Source organism: Phascolarctos cinereus, unplaced genomic scaffold (assembly GCF_003287225.1).
Source record: "Phascolarctos cinereus isolate Bilbo 61053 unplaced genomic scaffold, phaCin_HiC Scaffold_2;HRSCAF=192, whole genome shotgun sequence".
Classification (NCBI taxonomy): Eukaryota; Metazoa; Chordata; class Mammalia; order Diprotodontia; family Phascolarctidae; genus Phascolarctos; species Phascolarctos cinereus.
Window position 1 is genome coordinate 206,937,814 of NW_027555625.1, and position 15,815 is coordinate 206,953,628.

Below are 15,815 nucleotides of genomic sequence, written 5' to 3' on the forward strand. Positions count from 1 at the left end.
TACAACCCTATCAGGCCAAGCAGTTAATATTATTCCACATTACTATTTTACAAAATGAGGAAACTGAGGCTCAGAGAGGTCAAAAAGGTAAATTCTATTTCCTAGGTAGCACTGAGATTTGGTGAGATGTGATTTATGATTGGAATGTGAAAATAGGAGAGGAATATGGCCTCATGTCATGGAAAAGAGTGTTTGAAGTCAGGCGATCTGTTTCAAATTCCTAGCTCTACTCATTTACTACCTGTGATAATGAGCAAATAACTTCCCTTTGGTGGGCCTCAGCTGTTTCATCTGTAAAACGAAGGCATTAGATTAGGTGATCTCTATGATCTCTAATCTTTAATCCCTCCTCTAAAGCTGAGATAATATAAAAGGGGCAGTGAAGTAGCACTGTCTACCAAGAAAATTCATCAGTCTGAAAAGTGAGCATGAAAATCAGGGGCGAAAGTGACAGAAACAATTTTGTGGAGTAGGAATATTCTATATATCAACGGCCAGAAGGAAGAATTAGATAATAAATTAATCAATCAATCAACAAGCATCCATTAAGCACCTATCCTGTGCTGGGCACTGTCCTGGGGATACAAGTACAAAAAATGAAATAATTCCTACTCCTGAAGAGCTTACATTCTGATGGGGAAGACAATAAATCTATATTCAAATATACAGAATATACATGCTATAGAAAATAAATATATATATATATACATATATATATATATATATATATATGTATATATATATACACACACACACACAGAACATACACAGCATAACTTTAAATGACTTAACATAAATATACATAAGGAGTTAAATACCAGGTAGTTTGGGAAGAACTAGTAGTTGGGGAGATCAAGAAAGATTTCATAAAGATGATAGTGCTAGATGATAAGTTTCAAAAGCAGAAACCAAAGTCGACATGGAGACATCATACAGTAGTAGTGGTTATTCTATTAATGATTCAATAAACTGGAAGAAAGCCTTAGCAGGATGCTCCATGGATAGGCTTTTGGTACTGTGCCGTAGGCAACATTTTTAGCAATGACTTAGATGATGCCATAAAAGGCATGCTTATCAGATTTGCAGATGATGCAAAGCTGGGGATGGCTAACGCTAGAGGATCAAAAAAAAAAAAAAAAGAAAAGACCTTGCTAGGCTAGAGCTACAGACTGAAACAAATGGCATGAAACTTAATGGTGACACCTAACAACTGGAGATTGTCTGAAAAAAATTTCAGTATAACAATAATGGAAATATCATCATACAATAAATAAGGATAAATAGTAAGAATACAAAAAACATGGAAAATTCAGCAAAATGGCATGCAAAATCAGCACAGTAGAATTAGAATAACATACATTAGCTACAATTTCACGTAGCAAAACTTCATGAATGCGTAGGAAAAAAGATCATAAGGGAACATAAATAAACTCCTTTTTTAGCCTTCTGTTAAATTTTATTATATAACACCCCTCTTCTAAAATCAATATTTTATATATATACTTCATATCCTATAGTTCCATTTTGGATTTAATGCTATATTTTGTATCTTTGAGGTCAGTAGCACATGTCTTTTTTTTTTAAAAAACTGGACCTGTGATTTCATTGGAATAGGAAACTCCCAACATGGAAACTCTCTCTCCTAGTGGAGATGAGTATCTGCTCTGCAACTGACTGATTTACTGAGATTTGTCAAGGGCAATGACAGATAGAGTGACTTGCTCTGGGTCACACAATCAGACCTGCCTGATTCTGAGGTTGGGTCACTATCCACTGTGCCATTCTTCCTCACAATGGATAGGATGATGGACCTAGAGTCAGGAAGACCAGCGTTCAAATCCAGCCTCAGATACTTACTAGGCCTATGACCATGAGCAAGTCACTTCACTACTATTATCTGCCTCAGATTCTTCAACTATAAAATAGCCTACTTCCTGCAGTTGTTCATAGGATCAAATGAGATAATATTTGTAAAGCATTTTATAAACCTTAAAGGGTAACATGACTGCTAGATATTATTATTATGTGCCATACACACAGCTTTTGCTACTGTTGACTGCACTCCTTCTGGGCAATGTCTTCCTCCTTGGCGTCCATGCTGCTGTTTTCTCTGGGTTCTCTCTCTACCCATCTGAGCGCTCTTTAGCCTCTTTCTCTAGCTCTCTCTTCAGTCCCTGCCTTCTTAATGTGAGTGTTGCCCAGGGCTTTGTCCTGGACCATCTTCTCTTTTCTCCCTACAAACATTTTCACAAAGGGCTCATCTGTTCCCATAAGTTCAATTGTCATCTCAACATAAACGGTTCCCAAATCTGTATACATGGCTCCTCATCTCTCTCTTGAACTTCAGTCAAGCAGTCGACTGCTCCAGGATGTCCCTTAGGGGTCTCAAACTCTAAAACGAGCTCATCGTCCTCTCTCCAAAATCTGCCTCTTGCTCTAAGCTTCCCTGCTTCTGTTGAAGGTATCACCAACCTCCCAGCCACGCAAATTTGCCACCTTGCAGTCATACTTGACTCTTCCTTCTCCCTCACCTTCAATACCCAATCAGTTGTCTACCCCTTTCAATTCTTCCTCCACAACATCTCTTGAGCGTCTTTCCTTTCTCAATATGGTCACCATACTAATTCACTTCCTGCCTGGATTGCATTAATAAGAATAATAATTAGTCTCTCTGCTTCCAGTCTCTCCTCTCTCCAATCTATCTTTCACACACCTGCCAAAATAACCTTCCCTAAGACATGGATATTATCATGTTGCTCCCCTGCTCAAAAATAAAATAAAAACTCTTTACTCCGGCCTTTAAAGCCCTCCAAAAATCTGGCTCCCACCTACCTTTCCAACGTTATTGTACATTATTTTCTTATATGAACTGTACTTTCTAGTCAAACTGAACTACTAGCCAGCTTTGTCTACAGCTAGACTACCTAACTGGAGTTCTAGCTACTATATACCAAGGAGATATAACACAAGTACAAAGAATGAAACAGTCCCTTACATGAGTAAGGGACTACCGTAATTACATTAGTAAATTCTAAGGCAGAATAAGAAAATTGTGGAGACCATATCCAGGGAAGAAATAATGAAAGGGGAAGAGACAGGAAAAAGCACCTGCTATGTGCCAGCACTACGCTAAGTGCTTTACAAATATTCTCTCATTTTATCCTCACAACAACCCTGGAAGATAGGTGCTACTATTATCCTCATTTTGCAGATGAGGAAACTGAGGCAATCAGAGGTTCAGTGACTTGTTCAGGCACAAACAGCTAGTAGGTGTCTCCTCACCCCAGGCCCAGCACTCTATCTTTGTCCATCATTGTCTGCATTTCAGGAAAGCTGTTTAAAAAAAGTTGGAAACAGAAAGCTCTTCAACCATGTGCCCTCTACACATATGTCCTGGTCATACATATACTCTGTATGTTTCTTATATGTGTCTGCTCTTCCTAAGGATTATGTATGTGTGTGTATTTGTGGGAGAATCTGACCCAGGTTCATGCAGGAAATATTTAGTATTATTTTTCTTGCTTTGCTATTCTATCAAAAGCCTTTGCTTTGAACTAACTGTGTCCTCTGGCACACTAATAGAGGTAAACACATTAGGGGGGAAAAGGTACTCCTCCCCTGGGAAATTTTTAAAAATTTTTTACAATTAACAAAGGAGACCCTTTCAGAAAATGTTACTTAGGGGTCTAGAATTTAAATTTCACACTTCACTGTCTCTCTCACTAATACAGGAGTTTCTATTGTGTGTGTGTGTGTGTGTGTGTGTGTGTTTGATAGACCTCTTTGGCAGTCTAGTGAAACCTATGGGTCCCTTCTCAGAATATTGCTTTTTTAAATGCATAAACTAAATATAAAGTATTATAGTAGAAATAAATTATATTAAAATACAGTTATCTGAATATTGAAAAGCAAGTTCATGGACCTCAAGTTAAGAATCCCTGCACTAATGAGAATGCGTCAAACAGAGCCATGAGAATTCAAGCAGCTTCAGGTCCCCGGGATTGAGCGCTGATATCATCCAAAGAACCTTCTGCCTTCGGGATCCTGGAAGCAGCTACAATGCTCCTCTCAGACATCAGGGGATAGCAAAGATGGTAGGACTCATGGCGGAGGATTTTTAAGGCTTTTAAGGATGATGGAGCTTGAAATTAACATTTTAAACTCTTGACATGGACTGTGCTTTAACAGAAGCATATTTCCTGTTTTTAAAAGTAAGGTAGCTCAGCTGCAGAAAATATTACTGCTTCTGTAATGTCCCTAGTCTTTCCTAGGATAATGTCACCTTTTTTTGTTTGTTTGTTTTTGTTTTAAATAATGCCAGCTGCCACGCTATACCAATGCTCTCCGGGTCTGTTTAGGAGCCAAGCTCAACTTCCATACACTCTTGCTTCCAACTTCCTTTCTTAACAAAAACCTCTTTAGTCACATCTCCCAATTCCAAATTCATGCAGAAGACTGTGCCCATTAGCCCCCACCTACATCTCTGCTTTCATTTCCTCCTCCTTACCGCCTCTTCACTTGTACGTTCCCATGACTCTACTCTTTCGACTCCCATTTCCTCTCTCCTCCCACGTTTTACTTTGTGTCTTTTCTTCAAGCTGGCACAGCCTCCAACATCCTGTCCACTACACCCAGCTCATTTTAGCCAGCTCATACCCAAGAGCACCATGCAAAAATTTCCCAAGGAAATTAAATGTCTATTTCACCACTACAGAAGCACAATAGAAGGATTCAGAAGGGAAAAGGCATGAATCATTCCAACCTCATTTAACTCTTGCTCATTTTCTTGATCAAGAAGGTATGGAAACAAAGCATCAGTGTTGGAAGGGACCTCAGAGAGCATCTAGTCCAATTCACACTTGAAGGATAAATTCCTCCTATAACATCCCTTAAAAATGGTCATCCCAGTCTCTCTTCGAAGATCCCCTGGCTTTTTCTTTTTTTGGATAGGGTACTGATAGTGACATTAAAAGCAATAGGAATGGGGGGAAAGCTCATCAATGAATCATTTAAAAAACACACAGAAGAGGGCAGAAGGAAGGTCAGAAGGGGACACAAACAGGATAGTGTTGGAATTACCCTGGCAAATATGAAATAGACTTTTTAAAAAGCAAACTTCATGTACTGAAGTCATCATTTCATTGACAGTCTTCTTTTCATACTCTTTTTAATATGAAAATGTTCCTGTTTGTTGGTTTTTGTCAAATTCATAATAATAAAAGGGAATTTTCAAAAGACTCTAGCCTTCTTCAGACCTCTCATAACACTTTGTACCTCTCTATTATAATACTGTGTAGCATAATTATCCATATATATCTTCTCCACTTACTAGAAGGTTGAGTCCTTGACAGCAAGAACCATGCCTTTTCTAAACTTGGTTATTTTCTCCATTATCCTACACACAACAGATGCTTGATAAATATTCATTACATAGTATTAGTCTACACACAGTAGGTGCTTCATAAATGCTCACTGTATCTGTTTTCCAATCAGAAGGAACTTAATACCTCCCAAAGCAATCCATTCAATCCATTCAAATCCAATCTGACAGCTCTAATTATTGGGAAGTTTTTCTTTATACTAAGTCAAAACCTGCCTTTTTGCAACCTCCATTCATTATTCCTAACTTTGCCCTCTGGGACCAAGCAGAAACCTAATCCTTCTTTCAAGACAATCCTTCAAGTACCTTCAGGTAGCAATAGTGCCATCTTCCCTTCCTTATCCCCTCAACACATACACCAAGTCTTCACTTTTCCAAGATAGACATTTCTTCTTTCCTCAAACAATAGTCATCTGGCACTGTTTCAAATCCCCTCACCATCTTGGTCATTCTCTTCTGAATATGTGCTGCTTGTCAAGCCCTTCCCAAAATATGGTGCCCAGAATCAAACATAGTACTTCAGATGGAATATTACCAGGGCAGAGTCTGGTGGGGCTACCTAAACACCATGTTCTTCTAGCTATGCCCATCAAACCAGCATTAACATTTTCATCTGCCATGTTATACAATTAGCTAATACTGAGCCTTCAGTCCACCAAAACTTCCTGGCTTATTTTATTTTTACATAAACTACTTTATCTATGGCTCCTCAATTCTGTACTTGTGTAGTTGATTGTAACCCAAGTTGATGCATTAAATTTAATCTGGGTAGATTCAGACCATCATTCCAATCTGACAAGAACTTCTGTGATCCTAATTCTATTGCTCAATGTGTTAACTGTCCCAGCTTAATGTCATCTGCAAATCTGCTAAGACTGACATCAATACCTTTACCCTACTCACTGATAAAAATATGGAATAGAGAAGGGCTAGGGTCAGAGTCCTGTAGCCTAGCACTAGAGAATTTTTCACTTTTGATTGATTTTAAGAGTTAAGAGTAAGGTAAAACCTACTTACCCTCTCAGGGAAGGGGGAGGAGAGGGAGGGAGAGAATTTGGAACTCCAAATTTTCTAAATGAATGTTAAAAATTGTTTTTACATGTAATTGGAAAAAATAAAATATTATTCAAAAAAAGAGTTAAGTGTAGCTCTTAAAACTCTAAAAAAAAAAAAAGGGTTGGCACCTCCTTTTGGAAAAGACCATTGCATCTGACCCTTTTCCTCATGATTCCATGAACCCTGGTCTTAATAAATAACAGAGATACAGCACAGCTTCAGTAAATACCATCTCAGTAAATAATGATGATATTGTACGCTTAAAGCCTTCCCTCCATTTAGCAGGCTCTGAGGACATCCCTGCTATTTCTGGGCAGGACAAAAATAGGAATGACCATATGTACCCATATGATAAGCCAATCATTGAAAAACTAAGGAAGTAGCTTCTATCCATCCAGGTCATAAACTAGACTGAGTTTATGATCCTGAACATTTTGAAGGATCAAAGATAGAGTAAGTAATGAAAGATACTGAAAAAAATAATTTTTCCAAGTGTTTTTTGGGAATTAACAGTTCAACTAGCACCTACAAGAACCCCAAAATTTTGTTTTTCTTATGACAAATATCAACTAATCACATCAGCATCTCTCATATTTATATAGCACTTTAATGTTCTCAAAGAATAAAAAACACTTTGCATACAAGATCTCACCTATACATGTGATCACAGTTGATCTTTACAACAGCTTTGTGAAGTAGGGGCTGTTATCATCCCTTTTTTTACAGGGAAATGAGTCTCTGAGGCAACAGTCTTGACTCCAGGCCCAGTGTTCTCTCCACCCCCCTAGCTGCATGCATACAACATTTTCCAGGGAAACAACAGCCATGAAGCTAAGGAGAATGCCACTTAACAATTACCTTGTGGGACAAAGAGAATTCCGAAATATTTTGATAAAAGAACACCACATTTGGGGCAGCCAGGTGGCGCAGTGTATAGGACACCAGCCCTACAGTCAAGAGGACCTGAATTCAAATCCAATCTGAGACCAGACACCTGACACTTACTGGCTGTGTGACCCTGTGCAAGTCACTTAACCCCAATTGCCTCACCAAAAAAAAAAAAAGCCAGATTTAAAGTCAAGGTCAGATGTCCATAACCTCTTATGTTAGAGGTCTACTTAGATAGTTTGGTGAAGCCTATGGAGCCTTTTTCTGAATACTTTTTAATCGCATAAAATAAAATACTTAGGATGACAAAAGAAAAACAATACTATTAATAGCTAGCATTTATAGAGAACCTACTATGTACCAGGCACTGCAATAGGCTCTTTACAAATACTATCTCATTTTATCATCACAATTGTGAAAGACAGGTAGCATTATGATCTCCATTTTATAGCTGAAGAAACTGAGGCAAACAGAGGTTAAATGACTTGCCCAAAGTGACACAACCATTAGTGTCTGAGGCAGAATTTGAACTCAGGTCTTCCTGACTTCAGGCCCAGCTCTATCCATTGTGCAATGTAGCTGCCAAATTACATTGAAATACAGTTATCAAAATGTGTTTTAAAACCAGTTCATGGACCCTATGTCAAGAACTCCTGGGGGCAGCTAGGTGGCACAGTGGATAGAGCACCGGCCCTGGAGTCAGGAGGACCTGAGTTCAAATGTGGCCTCAGACACATAACACTTACCAGCTGTGTAACCCTGGGCAAGTCACTTTACCCCACTGCCTAGCCAAGAAAAAAAAAAGATACCAATAAAATCAATTTTTAAAAAAAGAAAAGAAAAAAGAAAAAGTGTTGCGGTCTGAGAGGTTGAGACCCCTCAAAAACCAAAGTACATGATGGAGTGGTCTGGAATGAATTCACAGTTTCAAGCATTCTTTAAGTCAAGTTGGCAAAAAGTTTATTGTTACACTTTTCAGCAGGCAAGGATTCTTAAGGATCCTGCAACCTTAGAGTGGTACAGTTAAAGTTTATATAGGATAAAATACAATAAAACATGTGCTAAATATGCTAACAAGGTGATTCAGGGTGGGATCAAGGAGTGGTTAAGGAGTGGTCAGTTCTTAAAAGAACATGCACTTCTTGTACCTACTGCGCAGGCATTTTACCCAGAGTTCACTAGGAAAAGCCCATAAGGGGGGCCACATAGAGGTGTGGTTTTCGGCCTGCTACATCACTAAGTTAACTAGCGGTCAGGGACAACTGAGAGTTGTTCAGTCTGCCACCAATCAATGTCTTGTTTGACAAAATAGATGTAGGGAGTATACATATGTCTTAAGTCTAGAATACAGTTAAAGAGGAGCCCAGGATGTAGATAATGAGGTAGGGTGGTAGGATAGATAGTCCAGTGGGTAAGAATGTCTTTATGACCCAGTGCAAAGCCAGTTTAAACTAATAATTCCTTCAGGTGCTGTTTGTAACTGCACCAAGGAAAGAGATAAGGGTCTTGCTGGGGGCCCCCTCATGAGTAATTGCTAGGCACAGTGTCCTTGGGCTGGGGAGAAATTGTCAGAGACAGTGTTTCTGAGGTTAGGGAGAAACTGGGGTCCAAGCATAAGCACCCAAACACAAGCACCCAAGCACCCTGTCAAAAGAACTCCCGGCTAGAAGATCTGCACTCTAATCCGGGATCTGCTACTTCCTATCTATATGGTCTTGAGCAAGTGTTTTTCCTCAACTGTTAAATGAGGAGGTTAGGCTAGCTGGTCTCTATAAAACCCTCCAGCTCTAAACCTTGTGAATCTATGATCCTATAAACACGGATATTCAAAAGAAAGATTCCTAACTGGGTCCTTCTCCACCAGACCCCAAGCTTAGGAGAAGTCAGCCAGCTTTCGTTAGCCAGAAACCCAGATCAGTTCAGTTAAAGCAATGTTTCCCCTATGCTCAAGTCTCATTTCTAGAGAAAGATGATGCTGGGATATCTCAACATGAAGAGTTCTCTTATAAACAGCACTGCCACTTACCACTGAATAAAACACCAGGGGTAGGTATGTGGCATAGTGGATAGAGCACTGGCCCTGGAGTCAGGAGGACCTGAGTTCAAATCTAGCCTTAGATACTTGACATTCATTACTGGGCCTGGGCAAGTCACTTAACTCCATTACCTAGCCAAAAAAATAAAATAAAAAAAAAACATTGAAAAGGAACTACTAGGAAATCCCATTCCACTGTGCTTTTAATAAAAGACTGTTAGAAATTCTTCAGCCTTCCACCAATTCAAGTTACCTTTGCTACTGGAAAATAGTCTTCAAGATGCAATCTTAATTAACCTCTCCCTTTCTTTACGCTTCCTTTCTGCTACCAATTGTCTTAAAATAACTCCCACCACCAAGAACCCACTCTTTCAAACACACAGAGAGTGCAGAAACTCAAGAGCTGCATGAGACTTCAGGATTCACTTAGTCCAACCTCTCCATTTTATGAAAGAGAAAACTGAGACCCTGGATTTCTAGTAAGTGTGATTGAAAAGCTACGACTAACGATGTCCAATTCACAAGAATTTAGGATGTAGAGCTCAAATTAACAGAATTTAGAAGAGGAAGGAATCTGGTAGATCAACTGGTCCAACACCACGACAGGTAACTGATTTAGACTCGCTCAGAACGAGCTCTAGACATTACTGGAGCCAACTTCCTCAGTTTACAGATAAGGAAACCAAGCCCCAGAAAGGAGAAGTGACTTGTTCAAGGTCACAAAGCTGACAAGTACTGGGGACATTCAGAGAAGAATTTGGAGGAACCCGATAGGTACGTTCAACTATTTGAAGGGTTGTCATGTGGAAGAAGAACTATTAAGACCTTGGCCCCAGGCCTGTGATGTAACTTCTCTGAATCACTCATCCTTACACCACACTGCCTCCTTGAAAATAAGGCTCAGATGGGCTTGCAGGTTTTCCCATCTTCTTGCAAAAGATATTGATAAGCAGATAGATACATAGACAAATATTTTATTTTTCTTTATGTTTTATATATTTTCATGTTCTCTTTAGGAGCTGTAAAAAATAATAAATATGTGAATCATAAGTACAGAAAACAGTTCCAATATCGTAAGTATATATGTACGATACCATAAATTAAAAGTCAGGCAACTTGAGTTCTATCCCTGGCTCTGCCAAAGATGAGTAGTGTAACCTTGAGTAAGTCACTTTCCCCTAACTGAGGCTCAGTTTCCTCCTTTGAAAAACAAAAGGATTGGGATGATCCTCTAAAGTCCCTTACAGCTCTGACATTCTACATTCTCTGATTTGAAAAAAGCATAAATGAACCCCTGTAAAACCTAGGGACCATCAGGAGAACAGAGAAAAACAGTTCCCAAATGAAGAGGCCATTCATTTGCCTTTGCAAATGTTCTTCACTGTGGTTAGCGAGACAATGCTTCATTTCCCCAGTGCAAATAGTGTTTTGCAAATGGGCAGGGTGGGCAAGAAAGGCCCTCCCATAGTTCCTGTTAAGGGGGGTTCAAAGGTGAGGTATTTCCTTCCTTTAACAGTAGCTGGAGGTCCAATCCCTTTATTTACACAAACCCAACCCCAAGGCTCCAAAGAGATTCCAAGAGGCTAAAGCAAAATCACCCATGGAACAATAATAACAGGAAGCATAATGAGAAAGATGGCTAAGATGCTGGCCAGCTTGAGGGCATAAACCATGTTGTTTTATACAATGAATTCCCTTTTTTCTAACTTAAGGGTTGAGTTCCCATGAGATCTTGTTTGTGGGTAAAGCCTCTCTGTAGAAGGAAGCTAACACATCTGCAGCCTTGGTCTTACTATGTGGACACACTGGATGAGAGGGCAATGGAAAGATGAATTGAATCTTGGAATCCCTGAGCTGGGCAGGACAGCAGAGGTCATCTAGCCCAACCCACCCCTGAAACACCTATAGACAGGCATCTTAATAGACAGTTACCTAGCCTCTGCTTGAACAACTCCAGTAGCAGGGACCTTGCTATCTCCCAAGGCAACTTGTTCCATTTTGGAATATCGCTAATTGTTAGGAAGTTCCTTCTTACTGAGCCCAAAGCTTTTTCTCTCAATAACTTCCACCCACGGCTCCTAGTTCTGCCCTCTGGAGTCAAGCAGGATAAAGCTTAACCCATCTTCCACATGAAAACTCCTCCAATGTTTACACATACTTATCATATCCCCCCAAATTCTTCTCTTCTCTGAATACCCTCAGTTTCTTCACCTGGTCCACGAATCATCTCAAGGTTCCTTGCCATCCTGGCCTTTCTTCCACTGGATGCTCTCTACCTTCCTGATGCCCTTCCTAGAATGGGATGCCCAGAATACGAATCAATTCTTCAGATATTGCCTATGTCAGAGGTTTCAGACATGACATTGACAACCTCTGTGGAATTGACTTCCACCAGAGGAACAGGATGACAGAGAATGTACTGATTGTTTCAACAAACATTCTAGTCTCGCCCACAGCAGATACTCAGTGCTTGCAGGGCGAAAGAATAAGAGAGTGACTGACTGACTGACTGATTGACTGACTTAGAACTTACCTAAAAGTCTCTCAAGGCTATAGTAGTAAATTAATAACTCTGATAATGGATAGACACAAAAGAATGGTCACTGCTCTTGAGAAGTTTAAGGTACATAGAAAATAAACAAACCAGAATAGGAAAACACAGAACATCAGGGCTGGAAGGACCTTAGGTTTTACAGAAACTTCACCTTTTTTGTGTCATAGGTCCTTTTTTTCAGTCTAGTGAAGCCTGTGGACCCCTTCTAAAGAATGATTTTGAATGCATAAAATAAAATACATGCAATTATGGTAGAAATCAATTATGTTGAAATACAGTTACCAAAATATTTTTAAAAATAAGCTCACTGGCCTCAGGTTAAGATGTTGAACTCCTGACCTAATCCAATCTTCTCATTTGTAAAGATGAGGAAACTGAGGCCCACAAAAAAGGGGGGGGCCTCAGGGCAGCTCAGTGGTGCAGTAGATAGAGCACAGGCCCTGAAGTCAGGAGAACCTGAGTCCAAATACAGCCTCAGACACATAACACTTACTAGCTGTGTGACCCTGGGCAAGTCACTGAACCCCAACTGCCTTTTAAAAAAAAAAAAGATCTCATATCAGGTCACATAACAAATCAGTGGCAGAGTCATGATACAAAATAATACATCCACAAGGGCAAACGAAAACAGGAGACATAAAATGAGGGTGTAAGGGCTGAGGGGCCAATGAGTTCAGGCTATGGCAGAGCCAATAGCAGGGGAGGAGGGAAGAGTGGGGTGTACATCAAGAAAAGCCAGAATTTACTGATTCCCATGGAGGAATTCAGGTACAATCCTACTGCAGGTAGAGAAAGAACCTCTCCTGATCTCTTCTCTTTTGAAGAGCTCACGAGGGCATCAACTCTCCATCACCTGCATGCGGGTCATCAACCAGAATTGACAGGAAAGGGTTTTTAAAAGCAGCCTACACACTGTCTGGCCTGCTATTGTCACTGTCGCCAGAAACGCAGAGACTCTTCTCAGATACCCAACGCACTTGAAGTTCCTCTCTCTCCTCTTTGGCTGCTGTGAGCTCAAAGAACACACACTGGCTTCAATTAGCCCAAATCCAAAATAATTCTGCTCTGGGGAGACCAAATCTGGAACACTGAGCTGAGGTCTGGCTACCACATTTTAAGGACACACATAAACTGGAATGGAGACCAAAAGAGAGCAGCGAACATGGTGAGAGGGAAAAGCCGTAGAAGTGAAGGACTGAGAGATCTGAGGAAATGTACAATAAAGAAGTGAAGACCTACTGGGAAACAGCAAAAATAGCTTCCCTGTATATGAAAGGACTGTCCTGTGAGAACAGGGAATGGTTCGTTCTTTCTATCTGGTCCCTAGCACAGTGCCTAGAAATAGCAGGTACCTGATAAATAAATGTTGCTAAATTGATATGGAAGAAAGATAGAGTTGTTTTCTGCTCAGTAAGAAAGGGCAGTGTTCACCTGAATCTGCACCACTTCACAGGTAAACTGGCCACATGAGACAGCTAGTGGATAGAGTACAAGACCTGGAACCAGGAAGATCTGAATTCAAATCTTGCCTCTTTCACACATTATCTCTGTGACCTCGGGCAATTCACTTGACTTCTCTGGGCCTCATTTTCCTCATCTATAAAATGAAGGAGTACGACTACATCCCCTCTAAGGTCTCCTGAAGCTCTCTACTTATTCTCCTATGATCCTCTTTGATCCTTCTAGCCTATCATCTTTTTCCTCCCCCTTGCTACTAAATTTGAAAAAGTCTTCTAGACCTGATGGCTCTACTTCCTAAGTACCTTCAACCCTTTGCAATCTGACTTCCACTCCCACCAAGGTCATGTGTAACCTCCTAATTACCAAATGCAATGGCTTTTTTTCAGTCATCATCTTCGGCAAAAGCAACTTTTGACACTGTAGATTACCTTCCCCCTTCCCCCAAAGAATACTCTCTTCCTTTGGCTTCTGAGACTCCTCATTCTCCTGGTTCTTCTCCTACCTCTGTAATCACTCCTTCTGTGTCTCATCTTTTTCTTCTTAACTACTTGCCCTGTACAACACAAGATAAATAAGTATGACAGAAGGTGAATTGAGAGAGTACTAACAACTGGGAGGATGAGAGAAGGCTTTATGAAGTGTATTCCAAGAACGGAGAGTGTCTTCTACAAATGCCCAGAGGTGGATGGAGAGGAGAGCTCAGAGAACGATCACAGTGATCCATAGTGTCTAATTCCCACCTTCCAAAGAGAAAGAGGAAGACCTGAACCCTGTGCTGCTAAGGCAGTCTTACAAGGTAGAGTCAGGGGGGAGAAGTGAGATACACTTCAGGAAGGACTCTCAGCTCCTCATGGAGGGCCAGCCTCTTTTGTGGTGAAAGCTAAGTGCGTACAGACCAAAGAAGCAATAGAAAAGGTCCTATTTATCTGACCACATCAAAGTGAAGGCAGAGGCCTAGGCCTAGACCTAAGCCTAGACCCAAACCTGACCTCTCTTCGAAGATGCACTTGCCTCTTGGTGGGGTAGTTACTGTGCAGACTGATGAGGGAGAGAAAGTAGGTAATGAGGGGAATAGCTGAGTAGAGGTCCTGGCTGGAAATCTCCTTAAGTTTTCATCACTATGGAACTATAAAAAGACGCAGGGGAAGTGTGTGATAGCTGTGTTCAATTATTTGAAGAGGTGTCATATGAAAAAGGATTAGATTGGTCCCAGGGAAAAAAACTAGGAGAAGGGATGAAAGGTGGAAGTTTGGGGTGGGGGGGGTGGCCGGGCAGGTTTAAATGTGATGTAAAGAGGGGCGGTTAGGTGGCGCAGTGGATAGAGCATTGGCCCTGGAATCAGGAGGACCTGAGTTCAAACTTGACCTCAGACACTTACTAGCTGTGTGACCCTGAGTAAGTCACTTTACCCCAGTTGCCCCCCAAGAAATAAATGTGATGTAAAGGAAAACTTCCTAACAATCAAGGCTGTCTACAAAGAAAAATGGGTGTTCCCCCTCCCTTAGAGGCCTTAGAGCAAAGGTCTGGATGGCCACATGGGCTATGTTGCAGCGGTGATTCTTGCTCCTTTATAGATTGGACCAGATGACTTCCAAAGGCTCTTCTAAGATCCTCCATATAATTCCTCCAGAGTCACCCAAACTATGGATCAAGAGATGGGGTGCATAACCAAGCCTGAGTCACCCTTATCACACAAAGGCCTCTACCTCACCACATTCACAGACACGGAGGTGGTCTCACCTTCTAATACAATAATAAAAACCATACTTAAGAGATCTAGACAGGTCTGGGAAAAGTAGGGCAGAAAAACTACAGATACCTCACCCCCTAACCGTATGCACATGGGTGTGCGGCATGCACACACACACACACACACACACACACACACACACACACACACTCTGCTACCCGCCTCCTCTCCACCCCCCAACCTAAAAAAGCCCAGTATTGTTTCAGAAATGGCCAGAACAGGAAATCTGGCCCTGGTAAATTAGTGGCTCCTCTGCTCTTTGTTCCTACTAAAGAGAGGAAGCCTTCAGTGAAGCAGTTAGAAAGGACACATGTGTTCATCTCAGCACCTGACCACAGAAACCAATCTCTGAATGCCAGACCAAAAAAGGGAGTTGGACCAGGGCACCACAGAGTCCCAGGGGGCAAGGCTAAAATAGGCCCCACCAACGAAGGAGAAAAGACAAGAAAAACAGAGTCTGCTAAGCTAGTTCAAACAGGAGGCCATTCAAACCCCTCTTTAGTGCTTTAGGCCAATCCTTGAGTAGGAAAATATATTCTAGAAGCATCTGCTTAGTCAACATTCAGCAGGATGATGTAAAGTTAAAAGCATTGAATTTTGAGCCAAGGGGGCTGGATTCAAATCCTGAATCTGTCACTTACTACTTGGGTGGTCTTGGATCAGTCATTTAACTTCCATGAGCCTCATTTTC

The 15,815-nt window shown here is 40.9% G+C and overlaps 1 protein-coding gene across 2 annotated transcripts in view; it reads right to left on the bottom strand.

Annotated features, from left to right (window-relative positions):
• The window catches only part of PLCG2 (phospholipase C gamma 2), a 163,016-nt gene that overhangs the window by 106,380 nt on the left and 40,821 nt on the right, over positions 1-15,815 (bottom strand). The gene's annotated exons all lie outside the window — the stretch shown is intronic.